The 27,295-nt window shown below is 38.6% G+C and overlaps 1 protein-coding gene across 1 annotated transcript in view; it reads left to right on the top strand.

Annotated features, from left to right (window-relative positions):
* PGPEP1L (pyroglutamyl-peptidase I like) overlaps positions 1 to 27,295 on the top strand; it is a 1,609,062-nt gene that overhangs the window by 758,586 nt on the left and 823,181 nt on the right. The window lies entirely within an intron of this gene.

Raw genomic sequence — 27,295 nt, 5'->3', positions numbered from 1 at the left:
TACCATTATAAGTACTGACAGTTCCACTTGGCATGCCCGTACACTTAGTAAAAATGAGCACAATTCTGTTGGCTCTTCATTGACATGATCTATTATGTATAAATGCCTATACATACAGACATATATGTATAAATATCCATCTGTCAGCATCTCTCTCTCACATGCATAGTTATATCTATCACTATGTAGTGTCAAATTAATATATATATAGCTGTGCTTATGAAAATGATACATAGACACCCCCATATATCTACAGAACACATATTCATGTCATACACACACACACACACACACACACACACACACACACACACACACACACACACACACACACACACAGCTACATTTATATATACATCCCTGTTATACGCAGAAATATGTGTGTGGATGTATGCATTCTCTGACATACCCTAGTAATGGTGAGTACACCGCACTATCACACACCCATAATGTTGCTCAAAGGATCCAAACTAAGGACACAACAGTACATAATTCACTTACCTACAGACCCCTATGCCTGCAGGATGTCACCATGTACACAGACACAAGTGAGCAGGTGGTGTAATATATAATGATGTCAATGCATGTATGGACAGGACACAGTGTCAATGCCCACAATGTTGCCTATCTAACTGCAAGCAGCCTCATATGGCCATACTGGTAACTGTACACACATAGCTTGGATAACATGAGTTATCTCACTGCTAGGATACTAGATGCAGATAACAGTATGGACCAATATCACTGTGCAGGCCACAGATGCTGTTCAACACAAGCCTAGTTTGTGTGATGCACAAGTATTGTGCTTGCAATCACATATACACTAGACTTAATCTGTGCCACATGCAATATGTACTGTCATCTATAGTGTATAAGCCTAGATAGGTAGGGGTTCTAATCTCACTGCAGCCCACTTGTGTGTGTGTGTGTGTGTGTGTGTGTGTGTGTGTGTGTGTGTGTGTGTGTGTGTGTGTGTGTGTGTGTGTGTGTGTGTATATATATATATATATATATATATATATATATATATATATATCCCTGAAAAACAAAAGACATGCCCTCATGGGCAATCCACCTGCAATGATTATGCACCTTTTGGGCCTGTAACTTGCTGCTGGCTTCCACACTGCCCTATTCTGCAAGGTCTGCTGATGTCAGCCACCTTAAGACTACCAGCTGACAGTGTAGCAGCAAGACTTAAGCCATGAAGCATGCAATAATTACTATAAGCTATAATGTGTAATACTAGAAGGATAGGGGTTCTAATCTCACTCCATGCTACTTGGTGTATGTGTGTGTGTGTGTGTGTGTGTGTGTGTGTGTGTGTGTGTGTGTGTGTGTGTGTGTGTGTGTGTACCCTGTAAAACAACAGACATGCCCTCATGGGCTATCCACCTGCAATGGTTATACACTTTTTGGGCCCATAACTTGCTGCTGGCTTCCACACTGTCCTATTCTGCAAGGCCAGCTGATGTCAGCCACCTTAACACTACCAGCTGACAGTGTAGTAACATGACTTAAGCTGTGGCACATGCAATAAATACTGTGATCTATAGTGTGCAATACTAGAGAGGTAGCAGCTTTAATCCCACTCTGCTCAACATGGTGCATATGTATATCTATATGGCATATGTATGGTAACCTATGTAAAGTAGACATAGATAGGGTTTTGCATAATTTTATTTGTAACTGGTGATGTTGCCCCCAAATGACTGACCACAGCAAGGCTTGCTTATATCAACAAGAATTATATGTTCTAAACTGATAGTACTAGCAGACATGAGTTGTGCTGCATGCATCAGGTACTATGATTTGTACTGTGTACTAGTACATAGGTAAGTGTTGTACTCTACATACAGCCTACTTGCAGTATGTGCCTGCCTTGGTGTGTCTTGTATACAGTGAGTGGAAGTGGTGCTAGCCTGAATGTGGCCATGTTTGTGTGTCAGGCTGTTACAGCAGTATCCATCATGTTATGGGGCCATAGCACATGTGAACGTAACTAGCATAATGGCCATACAGCTCTCACAACCAGAGACATCTCTATACTCCTCAGTACAGGACCAGCACGTATTACCCCAGTCCAAGAGGGACTCAGGCAAATGCTGTGTGTTGAGATGACCGCTACCCAGCCAATCAAACAGATAGTATGTGCTGAGGTGCACTAAGGTACTCTGTGTACCATTAGGCAGGGTCTGTTTCAAGGGTGTGTTTACGTCTGCTAGACAAATGTCTCACACAACCATGCAGTACTAATGTCAGATAGTAGGTGAATGTCCTTACAGTGAGTCATCATCTACTATGCTCCCTACAGATAGGCAGTATATGCACACCGGCAGGGTCACGCCTTGCCCTGTAACAGACCTTATCACAAATTATGAATGCATGAGTAAGCTGACCACCATCTTTGTCCTTGGTAGACTGTCATACAGATGCAAACCTATGGAGCCATGCATGTATACTGCTATACCTTGCTGAAGTCATATTTCTGCTGTGCTGCCATGCCATGCTGTGCCACTTCACTGCTGCTGTATGTCCATAATTTATCTCCTCAGACTCCTGCAACAGAAACATACACAGGTCTGTGACATACCTGTCATTGTATAGCAATACCACCAGTACAACATAATACAACATAAGGTCCACAAAGGTATGTTGCATATGCATGACAGATGCCAGCATACAGTATATGTTGGTGACCACTATGAGTGGCATGCAAAACAAAACCAAATTACACAGGTGTGAATAATGAGTGCATGAGTCATTCATTAATTGCTCTCTTCACAGTAATGTAACTGAAATGCAAAACAACCCTGGAGTTGAACCCGGGACTGTATGTGGCAAAATGTACTGTATGCAAGGCATTTAACAGCCTGAGCTAGAGTCACTGCTACAGCAAGTGTATTTGCAAGATATATGTGCACACATACAGGCTGTGACAAACATTTTCTACATCCATCAGTATGTGTATGGCTTTATATGGATGCATTTCTGCACCAGTGTCCCAGTTGAATATGTATTTTGCCATGAATGCCTTAGCAGGTGACTTTCTACATGTTGCTGATAAAAGGCCACATTTGCCTGCTATCACAAGCCACAGTTCCATCCATTATCATGTCTTTGTCTGTCTGGTGGTGTACTATTGCACCAGAGTCCAGGGTACATTCCCATTTATTCCATTACATTTTATTCCAGTTTGCGTGGTGCAGTGTGGTGAGCAGCTCTGCTCAAACATGCCTAATGACTCTAATTGGCAATTACTATGTTTTTTTAAATGACTTGTTTGACTTAAGAGTTGTATTGCGTGGTGGGTTAATGCAGTGTGCTGCAGGTGTGATGGGCTCAGGTTCGATACATGGCAGAGATGTTTATTTTGTACATGTGTCTTACAATGTTAGAAACACATGTAGTCATTATAGTTCTATTTAGCTGAGCTTAGCACACAGTTCTGTGCTAAAAAAATATAAAGAAAAGAAAAAAGGGGAGATGGGAAAGTGGTGAAATGGGGGCAACCAGTGGGAAAAACATAGTGAAAGGCAGGGAGTGATGTGCAGGAAGGGTGTAGAAAAGAACCATAGCTATCCATTTCATGTATAGCAACAGCTGTGCACTTTGACAGAATTTGTGGATGAATTTGGAGTTTCAAACCCCAGAGAGAGGGGTGAGGACAACATAACTGCATTGTCAAGCCAATTGGACCGAATTATGTGTGTCCAGTGGACTCGTATCGGACGATATTTTTTTGGGGGACAGGTGCCCACTTTTTTTTGTTTTTAAGGTGAGAGTGGAATGTTGGGGAAGGGACATAGGTACATGTGGGGGAAGTAAGTTGGGTAGGTGAGGATGCATTTGCAAACAGACAAGACAGCAGACAGGGGTGGTGTGTGACACATGAGGGGGTGAACACCTTGGATAGAGAGGGTGTTGTGGAATCCAACTCCCACATGCCTTCATACAGCAGCAGTGTGACTCACGTCCCCACCCATGGGACAGTTGGCACTGTTCCATCACTGCCCCAAGGGTGGCTGTTCTAGAGGCTGGGCACCAGCAGAGGCTGCCAGCCAGGGTGGCCAGCATGCCCTCAATCCAGCACAAGTGGGAGTCTTAGCCACGGTGGACTATCCTGGCACCAGGACCAGCAGCTCTGCCTGGGTGACAACACCCTCTATGCCACCACTCCTAGAGGGGGGCCTGGCCCCATCTCCTGGGGTGGTACTACCCAACACCACAGGTAGTGCAGAGGCAGCAGAGTGGGCACTACTGGTCTGAGTCCCAGATGTGCTGGGAACTGGTGCCACAGCCAGTTGAGGCAACGTAGGGGGATCAGCAGGCACCAGTCTACCTTGACATGCTGTGAGATATGAAGTATAGCAATACGTTATGGTTATTAATAACCAAAAAATGTTAGTATGAACAGAATTGGACATCATATATATTCATCCAAATGCATGTTAATGTATAACATGTGCAACCCAACATTAAGTAACATAACAGTTAGTATGGTAGCAGCATGCCAGTAAAAGTAAACCATAGGGCCAACAAAACAGTTAGTTTAACAAATATGTTAATGTTGCATCATAACACACATGCATGGAATACAGCCATGCTGCATATATGAAAAAAAGCTGTATTTAAAATCAGCAATGCTAGTGAACACATTTTCTTGTTATTGGTTTGCAATATCTATGAAATCCACATACAATATCTGCCCATGGAGTGAGCTATGTCACCCATATACCTTTATTACCTGCTGCCTGATGAAGAGAGTGCATTATGTGACTGATATTGGCCTGGAGACAGCCTTGGCCACTACTATGGGTAGAGCAGTACAGTTTGCCCAACCATGACCCTGGACTCCTAAATGTCCCACCGTGGCATCCGAAAGCACACACCTTCACCAACACTGCTAGCCATACCAACAGTTGAATGAACTCCAATGACTGTTGCAGATTTCCTGCCTATTGGGCTTAATATAGGCTGTTTTCCTGCCCTTACATGTCATTCAGCAATATTCAAAAAAGTGCCATGTCACTTAACAGCTCTCAAACCAGCTAACCAAAGCCAAGCAGCTCAAAAACTCACGGAACCATGGTTTTAACGAGGCTTAGCACCACACAAACATTGGTAGACATTAGCTTATTTGTACACTGCTTAACATGGTGGAGCAGTGCTTAACAGAGTGCAGCAGTGCCAAAATTCACAATATTTTAATAAAATTAATGAAAAATAGTACATTGATTTACAGACATATTCTTCCTGTTATGGACTCGAACCCAAAACCTACTACACGTTAGACTGTAACTCTACCCATGTAGCTCATCGAATGTTATAAAAACTAGTATACCCTCACATATACTACTAGGCTACCTATTGTGTTGCTGAGCACCAAGCCACACCGCGCAAACATGCTTAAACACACCTATAAATAAATAATTAATTACATCCGTTTTCTATTTTTAGATGTCTGGCAGGTGTTTGCCATGTATGTATGAACTCTGCTCAGCTCTGCTGTGCTCCGCGCCATGCAAATAACACCAAAATGTTTATATAATTAATTATAATTAATTACATCCAGTTTCTATTTTTAGATTTATGCCAGGTGTCAGCTGTCTATATATGAGCACAGCTTGGCATTGCTGCGCTTTGCGCCATGCAGCACAAACATGCAGTAAAAAAATAACAAAAATAAAAAAAAATAACACATTTATTTATTTTTATTTTTATTTTACATTTATTGACCGGGATAGTCTGACTGGATGCATGTCCATTTTCAGCGGAGGCCTGGGGAGAAAAGCTCCAAGGGTAAGCAGATACAGCATTACATAATACCATCATTACATATTACAAACAGACTATTTACAGAGATTGCATAAGTAAGCAAGTTAAACAAGTTCCACAGGTTACAGTTAATCCTGAGCGCATCAGGATTAAATTAAATTACACAGTAAACTGGTTAGCAGATTTTTACACATTCTAGAGAGAGTTAGCCAGGCCTGATACATTGACATAGCCAGTTAAGTGACAAATGTTGTTTGAGTCTAGTTTTAAATTGACCTAAGGTGGAAAGTAAGGTAATGTCAGCTGGAAGAGAGTTCCAGGATCTACTTACAGAGTTTGCAAAGAGAGAATCACTGGCTGTGTTATTAATTTTGCTAGTCTGAATTATTAGTTTGTTAGAGGATCAAAGTGGTCTAGGATTGTTATAGGGGGTGATAATATTTTAAGTGCAGGAGTATTGTCCGGATTATAGAGGATTTTATAGGCCATAATCAGTTGGTTATACTGGATTAGGCTGGGTAGTTCAAGCCACCCAAGCTGATTTAGATTGATGCAGTGATGTGTCCTAAAAGGCAGCCCAGTGGCAAACCTGGCAATGTGGTTGTAGCAAATTGAGAGTTTGTTAAGGACAGTCTTGTTTAAATTTGAGAGTAGAGGGGATGCATACAGAAGGGTTGAAAGAAGGTGAGAGTGAGCTATGGCAATTTTAGCTGGAGGGGTTAGGAAGGCTTTTATTCTGTAAAGTTACCCTAGTTTTTTATTGATGGTTTTGATAGTTTGGTTAACATGTAGGTCAAATTTTAGATTATTGTCTATGATGACACCTAATAGTTTTGTAGAGGGGTCAGGGGAGATTATTGTGCCATCATTTGATTTTATGGTAAAGGTGAAAGCGGTAGATCTACGTGTTGGTGAAAATAACAGCATTTTAGTTTTTTTGGGATTTAGGATCAGACGATGTTCAGAAAGCCTGTTTTCTATCGTGTTAAAGGTGGTCTGGGTAGCTGACCATAACTCTACTGGAGATGTGGCTGAGCAAATCAGAGTAGAGTCATCAGCATATTGGATACAGCTGACTTTTGGGATGACAGTATAAAGATCGTTAATGAAGATGGAGAACAGCAAGGGCCCTTGTATAGAGCCTTGTGGTACTCCAAGGGTGTTAGGTAGAAGGTTAGAGAGTTTGTTCTGCCAGAGGACAGCCTGCTGTCGACCATTCAGTTAGGATTGAAACCATTGAAGGGCTCTAGTATCTAGACAGAATGTTTGCAGGGTGTGGATTAAATGTTGGTAATCAACCATATCGAATGCCTTGGAAAGATCCAAGAAGAGGGCTGAGGATATATAATTATTGTTGCAATTATGGTTTATGGTGTTGGTAAAGGCTAGGAAGGCTGAAGTAGTGCTGTGATGAGGACGGAAGCCATGCTGAGTGTCTGCCATAAGGTGATTCTGGATTAGGTGGAGCATGCGTTGTCTATGAATACATTTTTCCATAATCTTTGCAAGTGGAGAGAGTATAGCTATTGGCCTATAATTGGAGAATTCAGTAGAGCTGCCTCCTTTGTGAAGTGGGATTACATAGGATATTTTCCAGATGGTGGGAATTTTAGCTTCTACTGTGGTTCGATTGATTAGTATTGAGACGGGATAAGCAATAGCATCAGCTGATTTTTTGTAGGTACTCGGCAGGGAGTTGATCAACAGAAAGTGTAGTGGGTTTTAATTTTTTGATCAAGGTACGGATAAGTGAAGTGGCGACTGGTTGAAAGCTGAACGTGAGTAGGTTTCTATGCTACTTTCAGGACCAGGGGAGCTAGGAGGTAGTTGGCTAGCTAGGGCTTGAATTGTCTCAATAAAGAATTGGTTAAAACTGTGAGAAACATCTTCAGGGGTTTTATCAATAGTAGCAGCAGGGATTGGGGTTGAAGTTTGTCCAGGATGTAGTAGATTATTTAAACCTGCCCCAAACTTTTGAGAGTTATTTTGATTTACTGTCTGTAAATTACAGTAGTATTGTTTTTTGTCTTGTAAATTTTGGTGTAGTTCCTGGATTGCCTGTATTTAATGTGATCTTGAGGGTCTTTAGAAGAATGCCATAAAGCCCATGCTTTGTTTCTAAGGGTAATTTTGAGTTTAGACTCTTTAGAAAGCCATGGCGCAGTTTTTGCCTTGGTTCTCTTTGAACGAACAGGTGCATGCAAATCAAGGATCTCAAGGAATTTGTTGATAAAGTATCCTACTGCTTCCTCTAAGGGGAGGTGTTTTAGAATAGACCAATTACATGAGTTTAGTTCTTGTTGGAATTTGGCAGGGTCAAAGTTTTTATTGTTTCTAACCTTTCTGAGTAAGGGTTGTTGGGAATTAATGGTTTTGTGCTTAATTACATATGTGAGAAGGTGATCGCTTAGGCCATCAAGGAGGGTACCAAAGGTGTACAGTTGAGGGTGACTATTTATGAGTACCCAGTCAAGTACACTTTCTTTTTGGTTGGGTTTACCTATCCTGGTAAGAGTGGATATAATTTGTGTAAATGCATACAGGTTAATATGGGTGGTTGGGGATTCTGAGGAACAGGTGCCCCAGTCTATGTTAAAGTCTCCACGTAGTAGGGTTTCTTGGGGGTAGTGACATGATAGCCAGTGCAGGATATCTTCAAATGTAGATATATTGTTACCAGGGGAAAGTACATACAGATGATATTAATGCATTTATTTTTATTAAGTTGCAATTTGGTGGCAAGAATCTTTGAGTTATTAATCTGAGGTGGTTGTATTACATCTATGGTGACATTCAACTCAGATTTATAGAGTACAGCTACCCCACCCCCTTCCTCGAAGCACGATCCAGCCTGTGTATGTTGTACCCAGGTGGTAACACTTCATTGTCTTTAGTGTTAGGTTTTAACCAGGTTTCAGATAAACAGAGAATCTCAGGGAGTGGACATCCAGAAGTGCATGCAATTCATGTACCTTGTTATTAATGCTTCTAATATTGAGATGACAGGCTAGGAGAGAGTCAGTTGGCCTATTAATTGTAGGTTTGTAGCTTAGATTGCAAGAAGAGGGGGTATGTGTATCTGAAGTGAGTGGGCCAGGGTTGGGGTGAATATCACCACCAAGTATTAGGTTGAGTCTATACTTGGTGATGAACTTCAGGAATTTGTTTATTAGTTTGTGGTAGTGTTTGGATCTAGAGCTAATGTGCCTGGGGTTGAGATGTTGATAGACTGAACAAGATGTTGGATAGGATCTGGTACTGTAAGTATGGTTGAAGGTGGAAGGATTTACAGCTGGGATGATAGTATGGCCTTTTGGGACCTGAAATCCTGTGAGAAACTGGTTTTCATACAAGGTAAGGAGGTATGGTGCAAACAAGAGGGGTAGTAAAGAGGAGTATATCATCTGTGATTCAGCTAGTGAGTTAAGGAACTGTTTACCTGGTGATGCAACACCAGAAGATAGAGTGGTGAGGTAAAGGTACTGGAAGGGGGATGGGAGAATGCCAGATGAAAGCTAATAGGTGCTATTAAAATGTAGGTAGACGAACAGGGGTGGGTGAAATTATCCCAGATGAAAGCAGATAGGATCTAGAAAGTGGGGGAGTGGCTATAGTACTATAAATTTAGAGGTACTGGGGTGGGAGGGAATTGGGGGCAGGGAGGGGAGCGAAGAGAGCCTGAGCATAGTGGGGCTATTGCAGTTTACAAGGTTTCCTAAGGTGTCCTAAAGCTATAAGGTAAGTATTATAGCTCTTAATGTAAGAGTCAATTTACTTAAGTTACAGGGGAAGGAGGCAAACACTCAAGTAGAAAAAAGAGCCCTATGGCTGACCAATATGGTGACCTGCTTAATTACACAGCACTGTAAGTGAAAGCTTAACAAATGCTTTTTGTGTGTGCAACCTACTCTGTTTAAATGATGAGAGAAACTGATTGCAGTCCTGTAGACACTGTTTTGTAGGGAACTGTAGAGTTCAACTAGGAAAAGAGAAAAGCAGAGATTCTAGGGTAAGCATGAAGGCAACAACAGGCAGTTATTTTATAATAATGCATTCAAAGGTTTGGTGGGGGGGTAAAGTAGCATACTTCAGAATGAAGTAAGATTTATAGCTAAGAAACCTAAACAAGAGAGCAATGCAGTAAATAAACACTTGCCAGATTTTAAAGATATACCAGAAAAACAAAATCAATTGTTCACAATTGTACAACTGGAAAATTGCCAGTAAAAGCACTTCAGGTTTAGCTAGCCCAAGTTACTCAAGTCATAAAAGCACTTCTTCAATGTGTGTGTGCAACTTAAACATTAAAAACACATGCAGCAAGTAGGAGCTCTGATTATACACTTTTCTCTTGGTACACGTTCAGTTTAAACACAAATATTACCACATAAATTCAGTAAAGTCACTAGCTACTTATAGAGCCTCTGAAAAAAAACAGAGCAGTCTGTGCAGAATCAGAATTTAGCAGCAGATCATTCAGTTACACAAAAACTCCATACAATGAAGAAACTTGCTGAGTTACACCAGGTCAGCCAAGGGGGAAGAGAGAATGAAATCCTAAGCACCTAGATTTGAAAATGATGCCTGTACTGAATTGTAGCAGTTTAACCTGTTTGAGGATAGAGGGAGGTGGGGGAAAAGAGAAGGCAGTGGGAGTGGTTACAGGGAATACCCTGATTAACTCAAGACACCACACCAGAGGTACGTTGAATGCAAGGGCCTAAAATCTGCACTCAGCACTCTCTTATTTGCACTCAGTACTTTAATTTTAATGTTACATGCACTCAGCACTGTAATTTCACTTATGTTTAGCAGGAAAGACAGACCAACAGTATGCAATTTTGGAAATTTTTACAAGGGTTACTTGTTCAAATGTCAGGTTGTTGCAGTTTACAAGGTTTCCTAAGGTATCCTAAAGCTATAAGGTAAGTATTATAGCTCTTAATGTAAGAGTCAATTTACTTAAGTTACAGGGGAAGGAGGCAAACACTCAAGTAGAAAAAAGAGCCCTATGGCTGACCAATATGGTGACCTGCTTAATTACACAGCACTGTAAGTGAAAGCTTAACAAATGCTTTTTGTGTGTGCAACCTACTCTGTTTAAATGTTGAGAGAAACTGATTGCAGTCCTGTAGACACCGTTTTGTAGGGAACTGTAGAGTTCAATCTGTTTAAATGATGAGAGAAATGGATTCCAGTCTTGTAGACACCGTTTTGTAGGGAACTGTAGAGTTCAATCTGTTTAAATGATGAGAGAAACTTATTGCAGTCCTGTAGACAACCGTTTTGTAGGGAACTGTAGAGTTCAATCTGTTTAAATGATGAGAGAAACTGATTGCAGTCCTGTAGACACCGTTTTGTAGGGAACTGTAGAGTTCAATCTGTTTAAATGATGAGAGAAACTGATTGCAGTCCTGTAGACACCGTTTTGTAGGGAACTGTGCAGTTCAATCTGTTTAAATGATGAGAGAAACTGATTGCAGTCCTGTAGACACCATTTTGTAGGGAACTGTAGAGTTCAATCTGTTTAAATGATGAGAGAAATTGATTGCAGTCCTGTAGACACAGTTTTGTAAGGAACTGTAGAGTTCAATCTGTTTAAATTATGAGAGAAACTGTTTGCAGTCCTGTAGACACCGTTTTGTAGGGAACTGTAGAGTTCAATCTGTTTAAATGATAAGAGAAACTGATTGCAGTCCTGTAGACACCGTTTTCTAGGGAACTGTAGAGTTCAATCTGTTTAAATGATGAGAGAAACTGATTGCAGTCCTGTAGACACTGTTTTCTAGGGAACTGTAGAGTTCAATGAGTCACACCAGGTCAGCCAAGGGGGAAGAGAGAGGGAAATCCTAAGCACCTAGATTTGAAAATCAAAAGACTTATTATACAGTTGACACACTTCAGAACATTAAAACAGTGGCGGGGAGCATTACAGGGAGTCTACACCTCTCCCTACATTGATTCAATATTCATGTTCCTTGGCTCCCCCTCGGCAGCATGCCGTCATTAATATGTATAGCATGCTACCAAGGGGGAACCATGGCCATGTGCATGGATACATTCTGTGTAGGCTGTACACTGTGTGCTTACACAGATTTTATTAAATCCAGGGATTGACATAAAAAGAGAATGTGAATTAATTTACATTTTCTGAAGTAAAAGAAATGTATAACACTTATTTTCATTATTTATTAGGTGCAATTCACCACTTTTCCACTAACATAAAATTTTCTGTTAAAAATGTGCCCATTGTGATCAATGCAACTACCCCAATAAATAAGCTTAATAAATAAATGAGTCCCTTTCACTAAATTTAACCATAAGTGTAAACTTACTAATGCAGCTCAACATCCAACATAAACATCACTTAAATAAATCTCCCATAAATCTAACCCTCTTCATAAGTCGAAGCCTAGTATTGATTCTACTTTTAAAATTAAATCAATCATCTTTACTCTATGATCAGTCCTGTACCTATCTCTTACATAACTACTAATTACAATGAAAGTTATAATAACAATTTGGATTACAGCCAGATACGCATTTGGACTCTAAATCACATCACAGGTAAAATTTACTATGACAGATAACATTTATGATACATTACAGTGAAAGTTACCTCTGAGATCTAACCGTTCATTCAATCACTCAGTGTACAAGACTACAAGTCCCAGTACGAATGTAGCTCAACGTACGTTAAAAAAGGTAAACAAACTCCAACAGAAACAGTCTGAGCTAGGCAAGCTCTTTTCTGATGGCCTGAAATTGTCCATTAAACAACGAAACAAGTCATGGGCATTCAGAATTGCCATTGAGCCTAAACACCTGATGTTCATAAGGTTCATTTGTATATATCCCATGTGCCTCTGATACAAGAGGTTTGGGAGGTCACTCAGTGGAAGTTCTAGCTTTGCTGGAGTTTTCATTTTTGTTTTTACTGATTGTTTTTTAAGTGACCTTCTCACTCATTGTTTTAAAAAAAAATGGGAATTAAGGGGGCCACTTGGAAATTCGTGGCACCCCATTATTTGGACCTCAAAACAAGTAAATACCGAGGAATTTGGTACGATTGAGAGGTATGACACACGTATATATGTGTATGTGTATATATATATATATATATATATATATATATATATATATATATATATATATATATATATATATATATATATATATATATATATATATATATATATATATATATATATAAACCAAACAAATGGTGCAAAAGGTGCTCCACCAAGAACTAAGTAACCAAAAAAGCACCAAAGTTGCGAGTCCTCAGTATGATTTTAATTGAATATTGTTAAGCGCTTTCATCAACAAGTATGACTTCTTCAGAACAAAAGAACAATCTAAAAGACAAGTTTAAATACACAATATCATACAACTATTGGTCCAAATCTACCCAATATTATCAAGGAGAATTCATGGTTCATAAATATTTAACAACCAAGTTAACCAAGGCTGAAAACTGTGTGTACAAAAGCATAAAATCATGTTGTTCACCAACATATTGATTACAAAAAAACTTTAAAAAAAGCACATTTACATGCTATTATATGTTATAAAAAAATCAGGAAAATCAGTTCTCAGTTACCTATAAAATTCTTAAACCAACCACAGAATAAAAATACTTGTCTAAATATGCAAGCTTTTACTGCTGAAATCATATGAAAAACTTGTTACATCAGTAAAGGTTTCCCTTACAAAATGTTACAAGGCATACAAATTTTATTTTCAAACTTGTTTGCTTTCAATAAACCTCTTGGAATATGGTTAAACATGTTCTGCCTTTTCTTTCAAAATAGGCAGTATTGTAACATGTTCATTTAAACCTGGTGGGAAATCTGCAGCCAACCTTAACTGCCACAAAAACTCCTTCTTCTGTAATGCATTTTGCCAGTCACCACCTCTCACTTCAACAAATGCAAAATCGAGAATGGCAAATTTAAAACCTACAAAATTCACATATAACGCACTATGTTTGTATAGAGCGTTAGTCCCTTTTTTTGTTTTTTATATCATATAGATGTTCGTATATCCTGGTCTTAAATAGCCTCTCCGTCTTGCCTACATAGAATGAGGAACAGGTATTACATATGGCTATATATACTAGCTTACTCGAGGAACAGTTGTCACTTTTTAAAAAAATATAACTTTTATTCTGGTTAAAGTTTTTTGTAATCAATATGTTGGTGAACAACATGATTTTTTGTTTTTGTATACACAGTTTTCAGCCTTGGTTAACTTGGTTGTTAAATATTTATGAACCATGAATTCTCCTTGATAACATTGGGTAGATTTGGACCAATAGTTGTATGATATTGTGTATTTAAACTTGTCTTTTAGATTGTTCTTTTGTTCTGAAAAAGTCATACTTGTTGATGAAAGCGCTTAACAATATTCAATATATATATATATATATATGTATATATATATATATATACAGAGAGAGAGAGAGAGATGATTCTATGTTAAATATTCAAATTGTACAAAGTTCAAATGCTAAGACATAGACTAAAACCTTTTGAATTATAAAGATTGAAAACACAAAACTTAGAATCTCACAGATTTGAAGAAAAACAAAAACTGTTTTTTTGCAGGGGAGATGCCCCCACCCCCATGCTAATTTGATATATATATATATATATATATATATATATATATATATATATATATATATATATATATATATATATATATATATATATATGGGTCCGACACACAATCGAACTTCTGAAACACCGACTTAACCCACCCTAAAACATTACATATATATATATATATATATATATATATATATATATATATATATATATATATATATCACCTCCGGCATCATGCTGCAGAAGGGAAAGGGCAAATTCCCCAATCCCCATTTAGCTGCAGTTTTACCTAAATAGTGACAGTGTTCAAAAAGATCATTTTTGAACAGTGCAGCAGATAATTCTAGTGCTCAGATTCTTGGAACCCATATAGATATAGATAGCTATACATAAATGTGTATATGCATATATTGCCAGGTCAGACATGGTTGCCACTTTACCTTTGTGTCACTTGTTCATCTCTAATTCAGATAGCAAGAAGGCTTGGGGTTTCGTTCAGATGCTTTGACACATGCAAACACTTTAGGATGGACAGCAGCATCTTTAAATAAGAACGGACTAGTTAACAAACAGTGCTTGCAAACATACATGCTTACATCTCAACAACTAATTACAAAATGGCAGTCGGGTTTGCACATGCTCCATATTTATACACTTGTGCAAGCCCTTGAATAGCTTCTTAAAGGTATATACACATATATTGATCTACATCCTCTCTCCTAAAAAAGATTGCCCTTTGAAAAAACAATATTAGAGTCAGGCATGCATTATTATATACATTAAAACAAAACACAGTGTTCATGTCCAAGTTGCTTCATATCTGCTACAGGGTTTAGAGATTCGACCAGATCACATTACATAACAGTTGGGACTAGATTTAGCAACAGAGACAGTCTGCGGTGCTCAAATCTTATCAGAAACTTCTAGATTCGTCATAGGAACAGGAATGTCTTCTGGAACTTCATTTGGAATTGGAACACCAGACAACTCACTCTCAGATAAAGAGTCTTTCTCACAGGCTATGTGCTGTCGTATAGTCTCAGACACTGGTCTCAAATATTTCCGATTCCATCTAAAAGTTTCTCCTCCTGATTCTATAATGTATGATCTTGGTTCTGGACCAGTATTCTTCATGACACCAATCTGATCGTAACCTCTGGACGTTTGCATCCTTACCACTTCTCCCTCTCATAATAGATTGAGTGGTTTACTGGTCTTATCATAGTAGGACTTCTGGGATAGGCATTTCTTCAACAGACTGGCTTTCACTGATCTGTTGTTTTTGACATATGGAACCAACAATTGACTACTGATTGGTAATGTGGCTCTGGTTTGTCTCGACAGAAGTCTCTGAGCTGGTGAACCAAGACATTTATCATGAGGAGCATTTCTGAGATTCAAGATATTCATGAAAACATTAGTGTTATCTTGTTTTGACTTCTGAAGTAACTGTTTTGCACTTTGAACTGCACATTCTGCCAAACCATTTGACAGCGGGTACTCTGGACTACTTGTGAAATAAGTAAAGTTTCATTCTTCTGCAAATCTTTTGAACTGTTGGCTTGTAAATTGTATGCCTTTTTCAGAAATAACTGTGCAAACTTCCATGAACAGCAAAATGATGCTTCATTTTAGTAATGACAGCACTAGATGCTAGGTTAGGAAGTAATTCATTCTCTAACCAATTGGTTAAGAGTATATTAACACGAAATAATGTTGACCATGCCACTCGAATATATCAGTGGCTACTGTTGACCAAGGTAGTTTCAGAATCTGGTTAAGCTGAAGTGGTTCTTTCTGTTGATGAGGCTTTGTACTATTACATACTAAACAAGATGAAAGTTCTCTCTTAATGTCTTGTGACATAGAAGGCTAAAATATTAGTTCTCTTACCCTTCTTTTGGTAGGGTCAGTTCCTGGGTGACCACGATGCAAAATAGTAATATACTCTGGTTGCAAGGACTTTTGAACAATTACTTTCAGACCTTTCTTAATGATACCTTTGTCAGACAAAATCTCATCTCTGTATGGAAAATAAGGTTGCACTTCTTGAGGTAAACTAGATTGCTTTGATGGCCATCCTTGATTGATAAAGTGGTTGAGCCTTTGTAAAACTGGATCTGTGGCTGTGTGTTCTCTCAGCTCATCAAGATGTGTAGAATTAAAATTTCTCATTTCTATAACTTCAAAATTATCAACTGAATGAGAACTTTGATTGTCATTCTGTTCAGTGGTATTTCTATGTGATCTGGATAATGTATCAGCAAGATAAAGAAGTTTGCCTTTCTTGTAGACAAGATTGAAATTATACTTTTGCAATCACAGTATCATACATTGCAGTCTGGCTGGAGCTGAAGGCATTGGCTTTCTCAGGATTGTGACTAATAGTTGGTGGTCTGTATTGATCTGGATAAGTCTACCATGGAAATAATTATGGAGCTTCGAACATGCAAACACAATTGCCAAAAGCTCTTTCTCAATCTGGGCATACTGCATCTCAGTTTGGGTAAGAGTTCTCGATGTTTGGGCAACAGGTTGATCCTCTTGTAGAATGACTGCACCAAGACCAAATTTTGAAGCATCACAGGAAAGTGTAACTGGTTTGTGAACATCATAGTATCTGAGAGTAGGTGGACTAGCAATTCTCTGTTTCAAGACATCAAATGCTCTTTGGTGTTGGGCTAACCAAGACCAGGGTACATCTTTACATGTCACCTCTCTGAGTAGTGCTGAAAGTTGGCTCATGTCTGAAATGAACTTGCCTAGGTAGTTGACCATGCCAAGAAAGTGTTGCAGGGCGTGAACATCGTCTGGAGCTGGCATCTCAAGAATGGACATTTGTTTTGAAAGATCTGGTCATAGGCCTGTACTCGTGAATAAATGACCAACATAAGGAACTTCTTGTAGCCTGAATTTGCATTTGCATGGATTGAGCTTAAGATTCACTTGACATGCCCTTTCTAGAACTTTTCTGAGGTTTCTGTCATGTTCGGCCTCTTCACCACCTCCTACCAGTATGTCATCTACTGTAATAGCACAAGGATATCCAGAAAAAAATTTGCTCCAGTACACGTTGAAAGACTTCACTTGCAGAATTTATCCCAAATGGCATTCTCAAAAATCTGTCCCTGCCAACTGGAGTACTGACTGTAGTGAGCAATGAGGATTTTTTATCAAGCTGAATTTGCCAAAATGAACTCTTTACATCTAAGACAAGAAAAAATAGTGGCATTTGGAATTAAGGCTGCAAGGGGTGTAATGGTTAAGGTGTTTAGCTCAAAGACACAAGGTACAGGATTTTGTTCTCACCTTTGGAAGGGAAATTGGCTAGGCTTAAAATGGCTCACAAGGGCAGCTAGCCTAGTACTTCTGTATGACCCTATGACTTCTTCAACTGTGCACATTGGATGATGAGGTCTTTTTAGTGCTTTGTTCAAATCTCATGGATCAGTACATATTCTGATGTCATCAGAGCTTTTCTTATGAGCTACCACCATGGAAGATACACAGTCAGTTGGAGTTTCCACTGGACAAATTACACCTTGTTGCATCATTTTGTCTAACTCAGCTTTGACTCTTTCCTGCATGGCTATTATAACTTTACGTGCTGGCCTGATAACTGGACTGACTTCTGGGTCTAACTTCATGGAGTACACAACTGGAAGTTTGCCTAGTATGTCTTCAAAAAGATCAGCACAGGTAGAAAAAATGTGCTGGGCAAAATTAGAGTGGTGGTCTTTTAAGCTAACATGATGGACTTCCTTATTAAATGAAAGCAGTCCCATTTTCAAACAGTCTCTGAGCCCTACTAATGACTGGACGTGCCACTTGATCACATAAAATAACAAGTCGTAGGTTCATTCACTCTGCTGGAAGTAACATGAAAGCACTACTGAGCCCTCAAGTTTGGATTTCTTCACCTCCATAAGCAACAAGTTTCACACACCTTGCCACATCAAGCCTTTTGCCTTTACGTACTCTAGCAAACATTTCTGCAGACATAATATTGTACTTAGAACCTGTGTCAACTTTGAGCATTGTGGGTTTGCCATTTATCAGAACAGTACAAAATACTTTATTCTTTGCCCTTAAATCTACTGCACTGACCTATTCATAAAGCACTGACACACCATCGACATAAAGAGTAGGCTTGTCACAATCTAACTGATCAACTCGTTTCTTAAAATGTTCCCTTTTAATAAAACAATGTGGGCCTTTTGATTTACAAAATCTTTTTAAATGATTATATTTATTACATTTGTGGCATTGTTGACCAAAAGCTAAACATTTTTCCCTTTTAGATTCATGACTACCACCACAGTTACGACATTTGGCAATGAAACTATGTTGGGGCCCATGTTTTGAGTTTGCTAACTCACTCTTGTACTTCACTGAGACTATGCAAAGTCTGGAATTTGCTAGAAAGTTCTGGGGTTTACCAGTAGTTTCTGCAGGGTTTACAGCTGCCATGTGCTTGGGCCTGTTTCTTTTAATAATGTGCTGCATGCTATCAACATGAGCCTTATCACTGTGCCTTCTAGAGCTATTCTCATTTGTAAGCATATGTGTGCTTTTCTGTGAGATCGTATATCACTGTCATGAAGCAAAATCTTTCTCACAGCATCATCTTTTATACCACACACAAGTCTGTCCTTTATGAACGCATCCCTTAAGTCACCAAATCTGCACGTTTTAGCCTTATTTCTCAGGTCAGTTATATACGCTGCAAATGTTTCACCAGGCTTTTGATCCCTTGTGCAAAATAAGTGCCCTTCCATTGTAACATTTGTCTGGGGGTTACACATTTCTCTAAATTTGCATTTTAAGCACTCTGGGTCCTCGTTTGACTCAGCCAGTACAACAATATGACAGTTTTCCCCTCTCCAGTATAGATACCAGGTGCATACACAAATGAACATTCCCTTTCAATGGCTTCTGACCCAGCTAAATTAAGTAGAATAAACACCTTTGTACAGTCATCTTTATCAAAAAATGCAGCCTGTATGAAAATGTCATACTCTTGCTCAAACAATCTCTAATTCTCAGCAAAATTACTGTCAAACACAAGTGCACTGAGTTTTCGAAATTCATCTGTCATGCCCACAAACTATACACAAACACACTGAAAATATGGCCCTTGCAATTATGTACAAACTGTTCTGTGAGCTTGTAACAACATTAAAACGTGCAGTAAACCCTTCAAAATACTTTACTTTGCGTAATATACTCTGTAATGGGTGTATTCTGCGAAATGTGCCTTTTAATGGTTGTACTTCGCAAAATATGCCTTATAATGGCTGTATTTTGTGAAATAACTTTACTGTAACACTGCACAAACATGCAAGCACTTTATACACCTCTGAAAACTTTGGTTTCTTGGTTTAATACGAAAAATACATACTGTGCAAAAATGCAGTCATTTCCCCTTATTTTATTCGTCTTATGCCATTTGAACTTTATTTCAAATATTTTCAGTAGTAATTTGAATATTTTTATCAATCTTGTACATATCAGTTTATGCGAATGTTATTTAGAGAATTCTGTTTGCCTTGTTTCATAGTATGCGAAAAGAAATAGTGCTGAGCAAGTTTTAATATCTGAAATTCATTTCTGACCTGTTTTACAAAGTATGTACTTTTTTGGGATGATCCACTGCTGTATATTCCACCAACTCTAGATAAGTGCCTTAAATCATTTTCACCAAGCCATTTTAAACTTCATGCCCCTTTGATATGCTGGTTCTGACTTCAGGCCCTTTTAGATATGCTGCTTGTGGTAGCATGTCCTTTAGACATGCCACTTCTGACACCATGTTGCTCGTTCGTCTCTAACACACATAACAAGAAGGCTTGGGGTTTCATTCAGATGCTTTAACACATACAAACACATCAGGATGGATAGCAGCATCTTTAAATATGAACAAACTAATTAAACAGAGCTTACAAACATACATGCTTACATCTCGATAGCTAACTACAAAATGGCAGTCAGGCTTGCATGTGCTCGGTATTTATAGACTTGTTCAAGCCCTTGGATAGCTTCCTAAATGTATATACACATATATTGATCTACACTTTCTAACAGTATAAGGGAAGTAGAATGCCTTTAAGCTATCATGATGTGCACTCTCTTAACTTGATATATATATATATATATATATATATATATATATATATATATATATATATATATATATATATACACACACACACACAAACACACAAAAAAAAAAAAAACAAATGAAGACCCTGGCCACTAAAGTTAGGTACTGGAACTTGTGTATCAATACATAAAAACAAAGTACCAAAACCACCACAGCAATAAGCATAAACCAAATACTTTAATAAAGCAAATAAATAGCTATTATAGAAATAAAAAGACAGGCGCTGTCAGCTATGAGCCCTTTTTCCAAGTCTTAAAACATCAAAAGTTCATGTTCTCTTAAAAAAGTGTCTCTTAACCAATCGTATAATATTTTTCAATACTTTGGTACATACATATATACTGTGTGTGTGTGTGTGTGTGTGTGTGTGTGTGTGTGTGTATATATATATATATATATATATATATATATATATATATATATGTTTATATTTATATATATGTATATACATATTTATATTTATATATATATACATATATATATATATATATATATATATATATATATATATATACATTTATATACATGGGTCTACTTTACATAATCGAACATCCAAATGTTCGAGTTTCATATGGTCGAGACAATATGATCGAACATTTGAATGTTCAAAAATGTGGAAAAAATGAATAAACAAAAAAAAAATATTAAACAGTGCTAGCAGGGGGGCAAACCCCCATGCACCCCCACACTCCGTGCTATTTAAATATACCAACTCCGAGATCGCACTACATTGTGGTAAATGGAAATCTTCCTGTTCCGCTCTCTATGGAGATCCCTATTTAGACCATTCCAACTTTTAAAAGTTTGATTATATGGTCTCGGCCATATGAAAACCAGGCTTTTAAAAATTCAACTATCTGAAGGGAACCCAAATATATATATATATATATATATATATATATATATATATATATATATATATATATATATATATATATATATATATATATATATATATGGTTCCACTTGAAACCATCGAATGTTCAGAACATCGAAGTTCTAATCATCGAGACCAGTACATCGATATTCAGAACATCAAAGGTTCAAAGTGAACCACAAAAAAACAAATAAACAGTCAAAAACTATTTTATGCAGGGGGGGCTTCTCCCCCCCTGCACCCCACATGTGGAGGGCTGTGCCCCCCACACACCCCCTACTTTAATATTCCAACTCCAAGATTGCACTACAGTGGGGTAATGGAAATATAATATTCTGAATAACAAAATGAAATATTCAGTTAAAATATACCACAAGACAATCAAACCAAGAAACCAGAAGAAATCCACACATAAAAACTAAAAATACACAAAATCAGTAACATAAAATTTAATAAAAATAACATCAAACATTGCATAACTATAGCTAAAAACTGAAAGACCAAACACACTTAAAAATGTGGTACTTCAGCCTAATGATAAAGTCAAGCAAACTAAACTAAGAAACATCTAATACAAACCATATAAGACACCGTTTTGTTCTAAACCAAACTACATCTCAGCCTAACAAACAGCTCACTGAGTCCCAGCTGTCAAAGCTCCTGGTTTACATTAACTCCTTGAAATCTAACGTATTAAGATACCAGCAGTTCATTTGCTCTGCTTTCAAGCTGAAAGACACAAAGTCACAGAAAATAAGGGTGCTGGGCTGCATGCCTCTCCTGTACCTCCTCATGTGGCGTACTGCCTTCACATACCCCTTGGTTCTTATAACTACCCATTGCAAGAATAGTACAGTTGTGTGAAATCTTACCATAACAGTAGATGTCCTTGCCTTCAGTGCTGTAGTATTTGTAACATATGGGATTCCCTGCAGTGGAAGCCCAACGTCTGCCAGTCTGCCAAAGCCTGCTGTTGTTTTAAGGTACACCAAACATATCCCCTATGCTTCTCACATAGCATAGGGCAAAAAGGTGAAGTTCAAGCATACCATCCTCAGAACTGATTGCCCCAGTAAGAACACCAGTCCAAGGAAACCCAAATGGTAACCTGTACATAAAGGATGGTAAAGGACTAGGGCAATGGAGGGAAGGAATGAATACTGCAGCAGTGAATGCAAAGACATTCACTGTTATAGTAAGAATTTATACAACTGTACTATGTCCTTACATTCACTGCTGCAGTATTCGTTACGTATGGGAGAGTGCCAAAGCTCAAGATGAAACTTGGGAGGAGAAAGAGCCCTCTAAAAAGCCATGAAGAATGGCACTAGCAAAACCAGCCCTAGCTCTAGAAATACCATCCAACTCGTAGTGTTTAGTAAAATTATGCACAGAAGTCCAGGTAGCTGCTTTAAGAATATAATTAGTATCCCTTGGAAAAAAGCATCAGAAGAAGACACGGCTCAAGTAGAATGAGCCTTTATGCAAAAAGGAAGACTCTTGCCATGAAAAGTGTAACAAAAAAAATAGCCTTCAAAATCCAAGAAGAAATAGTCTGCTTGGATACAGCTAGTCCTAAAGTCGTAGGATGAAAAGAAACAAACTACTTTTCAGATTTTCTAATAGCCTTAGTCTTATACAAATAAAATCCGATTTGTCTATGCACATCCAAAGTATGCAGCACCCTCTCACTGTCAGATTGCAGAGAGGGGAAAAAAGTAAGTAAATTAATAGACCGATTAAGTGACAACTCATTAACCACCTTAGGCATAAAAGAAGGATTAGTACACAAGGACATCCTGTCCTCATAAAATATCAAAAGAGGAAGACAAGTCATAAGGGCTTGCAACTCAGACACCCATCTGGCAGAAGTAAGAGCTAACAAAAGAACAATCTTCCAAGAACAATGTTGCAAAGAATCTGAAGCAGCAGGCACAAAAAGAGCCTGAGTCAACCTCTCCAGAACAAAATTAAGATCCCAGGGAAGAGGAACAGGCTTCTTGGGAGTTCTAATATTAAGAACACCTTTAAGAAATTGTTTAGCCTCCAATCTAAAAGCTAAAGGAGGAGTTAAAGGCAGACAAGCAAAAATAGCTGAGAAGTGGATCTTAATAGAAGAATAGGTTAAACCAGCATTCAGCAACTCTTGAGCAACTTACACAAATAAGAGAGAGAGCCAAAAGAACCTCCATATTAATTGGGTCCAGGTTACAAGGCAGACACCAAACAGAATATCTCTTCCATTTGGATAAGTAGGATTTCCTAGTAGTAGGTTTCATGGCCTCCTGCAGGGCCTTCATCACATCATCAGAAAAAAGGTATTTATGAGGAATCAAAACCCTGTCACCCACATTGCTAGTTGAAGCATGGTCACGTGAGGATGGATGAGGGATCTCTTGACCTGTGTGAGTAGATCCACTCTATGAGGTAACTTGTGACAATTACCCTTGGCTAGATGCAGAGGAAGAGTTAGCCAGTGCTGTTGCAGCCAAAAGGGAGTCACCAACAAGATTTTGAGAGCATCCTGTTGAATCCTGAACAGGACTTTTGGAATGACAGGAAGGAGGGGAATGCATAAAGGAACATCCCCTTCCAAAAAAATGAAAGGGCACCCACCTTCCACAAAAGAGAACCTTGGACTCTGGCACAATACAGAGAAAGTTGTCTGTTCAGAGGGGAGGTAAAGAGATCTACTTAAGGAGTACCCCACTGGTGGACAATGTCCAGAAACACATCACTGTGGAGCATCCATTCATAGGATTGAGTTAAGGACCTGCTAAAGGATATAAACTGCCTGAAGAGTCACTTGATACATGATAGAAAGATCCCATACCAGAAGTGTCAACCACCAAAGAAGATATGATCTTGTTCCTCCTTGTTTGTTCATATACCAGCATACAAGCATTCAACAAAGCAGGCAAAACAGGAGGGATAGCAGCAGGTGTAGTAGATTCCAACTGCAACAACTCATAGTACTTCTTATCGATATCAGAGGTCTGAGCACAATCCCACTTAAAAAATTCCATAATCCTAGAGCGTGTGCCCCCAAAGGAAGTTTCTTCAAAAGGAGTATCAGGATTATTAGATTCTTCCTGTTCTGACCCATAGTCCAAAGGAGAAGGAATTTGAGTAGAATAAGTCAGGGATTATTCATCAGAATCTGACTCTTCCTCAGAAGAATCCTGTTTTCTAGGCCTTTTAAGGGGATTAGAGGACCAAGGAGGAGCAGGAAAGAACCCTCTGAGGAGGCTTTAATGATATTACAGCATTAAATAACCCCTGAGTAAAGGCCTGCCATTCACTTTGTGGATCCCTACGAGCAAAAGAAACATGTTTATTTTTTTGTTTCTTTTTTAAGGAAACATCCGCCCTATAAAACTGAGAAGGCTTTGATCCAAGACAGCATTCGATAACCATAGTAGGAACTTCTTCCCTAACTAGAATCTGAGGGATCCCACCAGGCCCCACAGAAATAATCAATCGTGGTTCCCCCTGAACATCCTAAATGGACACCTGCAAAGCCTCGTTAGACATGCTGCCAGCCAGATCCTCACTTGCATCCAACCCGGTCACAGCAGAGGAATCCAATAACATAGCCAGGTAGGCCTCAGGGTTCATAATGACCTCAGGAGAAACACCAGGCAGAGACTGGACAGTGGAAGATTTTGGTCTTACCTTCTTCTTCCCTAACAGCTCACCCTTGGGGTGGGAAGTTCCTTCCACTGTGTCTTTAGCAAGAAGCTTAAGTTGCTGGTTCTAAAGATACTAGGAAAGGGAAGAAAGCCTACTACAAAGGGTTTTTGGGATGAATGCCTGACAAATGAAACAAGATGTATGGTCATGAGAAGCTCCTACGCAAAAAATACACTTATCATGGTGGTCTTTATGGGGAGTCTGTCTCCCACACTGGCATTTACCCTTCCTGGATGACATTAACCCCTGACAGCACAAAAAAAAAAAAAAAACAAGAAAAAACAAAACCCCAATGGGGTACTTATTTGCAATGACTCAGACTTCAGCAAAAAGGCATATGCGTACACTGGAGAATGAAAATACGTTCAAAACTGGCGAAAAACGGATGTAGACAAACAGACCAATGATCAGCAGAACCATTCGTATTTGCAACAAAGAAGTTCTGAAGATGGTACACCTGAACATCACCTTTATGCCCTATGCTATGTAAGGAGCACAGATGAAACATTCAGTGTACCTTAAAACAACAGCAGGCTTTGGTAGACTGGCTGGATGTCGGGCATCCATAGCAGGGAATCCCATATGTTACGAATACTGCAGCAGTGAATGTAAGGACATGCAGTATTACAAATAAAGGGGAAACATCTGATCTTTATATAAAGGACAGTTCCCTTTCAACTGTGATAGTGCTGTTTAGTTTTCAGTTGTGGTACTTGGTCAGTGGGACACTCTGTGAGAAGAACTTGAAAGTTTGCTTTACAGCAAGGTTTCTTTAAAGGAAATGGATGACACTCTATTATTTGTATGCAGATTACTTGATAGCAACCACAAGATCAGCAGCTTGCAGACCGTCGGTATACTAATAGTCAAGTTTGACCAAAAAATATAAACAGCCACTGTTTACAAATGTTGCAGACTTACAGTGACTTATGTAACTTGTGCAGAACAGAGACATGGATGTTATTACTTTAGGAATTAATAGAAAAATTTCACATACAAAAGTACTCTCTTGTCAAAACAATGCAGCAGTTGTAACTTAGTATTGCCTGTAAAGTGACTTTTGCACAAGCAAATTGCCCATAAAGTAACTTTTGCAAAAGCAGATGGCAGACTCAAATAATTATATATGGTTCGATGTAATATTCAAAGCATCAGTGAGTAATCAGATAACAGTACTGTAAGTCAAGACCTATCCAGGTTCTCTAGTAACTTGCATATCACAATGAGCATGTGAATTGCAGCTGTACTATACTAAATTTGTGTATTTATTGAGTTTGATAAGAAGGGGAAAGTTTTCCATTCCCCCATGTACTAACATGGGTCTATATCAGAAGACTGATTGGAAAAAATATCGAATGGCAAAACAGCGAAAAGACCAGACCTCGAAGTGCTGTTTGCCAGATCGCAGTACAGTGAAAATTGGAATATTTGCCCTTTCCTCACTGTAGTGCGATCTCGGAGTTGGTATATATATTTAGCAGGGGGTGGGGGGCACAGCCCCCCACAATAGCAAGTTTGAGGTCTGGTCTTTTCGCTGTTTTGCCTTTCAATATTTTTTCCATTTGGTCTTCTGATATAGACCCACTAACATAAATGCTTTCCACATTGGTATCCAAGAAAACTGGTGAATGGTATACAGTATTGCATGTACTGCTAGAGGTTTTACAAAGTCGAAGTATGTAGGGAATTTGTTCTGTGACCCAGACGGAGAAAGCTTCATGCAAACCTGAGATGGTATAGAGGTGTTAAAAATTACTGGATGATGCTGACAAGAAGAGAGTTTACACCAAAATGTCTGTTGTAATTCACTTGTGAAGATCTGTGCTTAGTGTGAACACTTTTATTGTTACCATTTTTGGTGGTATGGCTTATCATGTAATGAAACCACCTAAGTAAACTACTAGTTCAACTCCAAAAGCAAGTTGTCTGTTGTGATTCCCTGGTTATGACACATACTTAATGTAGACACTTTTGCTGTGATATTTTGTATGCCTCACTCTGACATTATTATTTCTTTTATGTTTTACTCCTATGCTGGCTGTACTATCCACTGAAAGTAAAAATTACGCTTTCAGTGCCCTTTTATCTCTTCTTATTTGAAAACAATCTGCCTGTATCTTTATGTGCCTTGAAAGTGTTGAAGTAGAACTATAACTAGTTTTTTCCCCTATC

The sequence above is a fragment of the Protopterus annectens genome, chromosome 3.part0 (genome assembly GCF_019279795.1).
Source record: "Protopterus annectens isolate FY-2018-M chromosome 3.part0, PAN1.0, whole genome shotgun sequence".
Lineage (NCBI taxonomy): Eukaryota > Metazoa > Chordata > Ceratodontiformes > Protopteridae > Protopterus > Protopterus annectens.
Note: the sequence above shows the minus strand (reverse complement) of the source record. Positions and strands in the feature narration are given on the sequence as shown.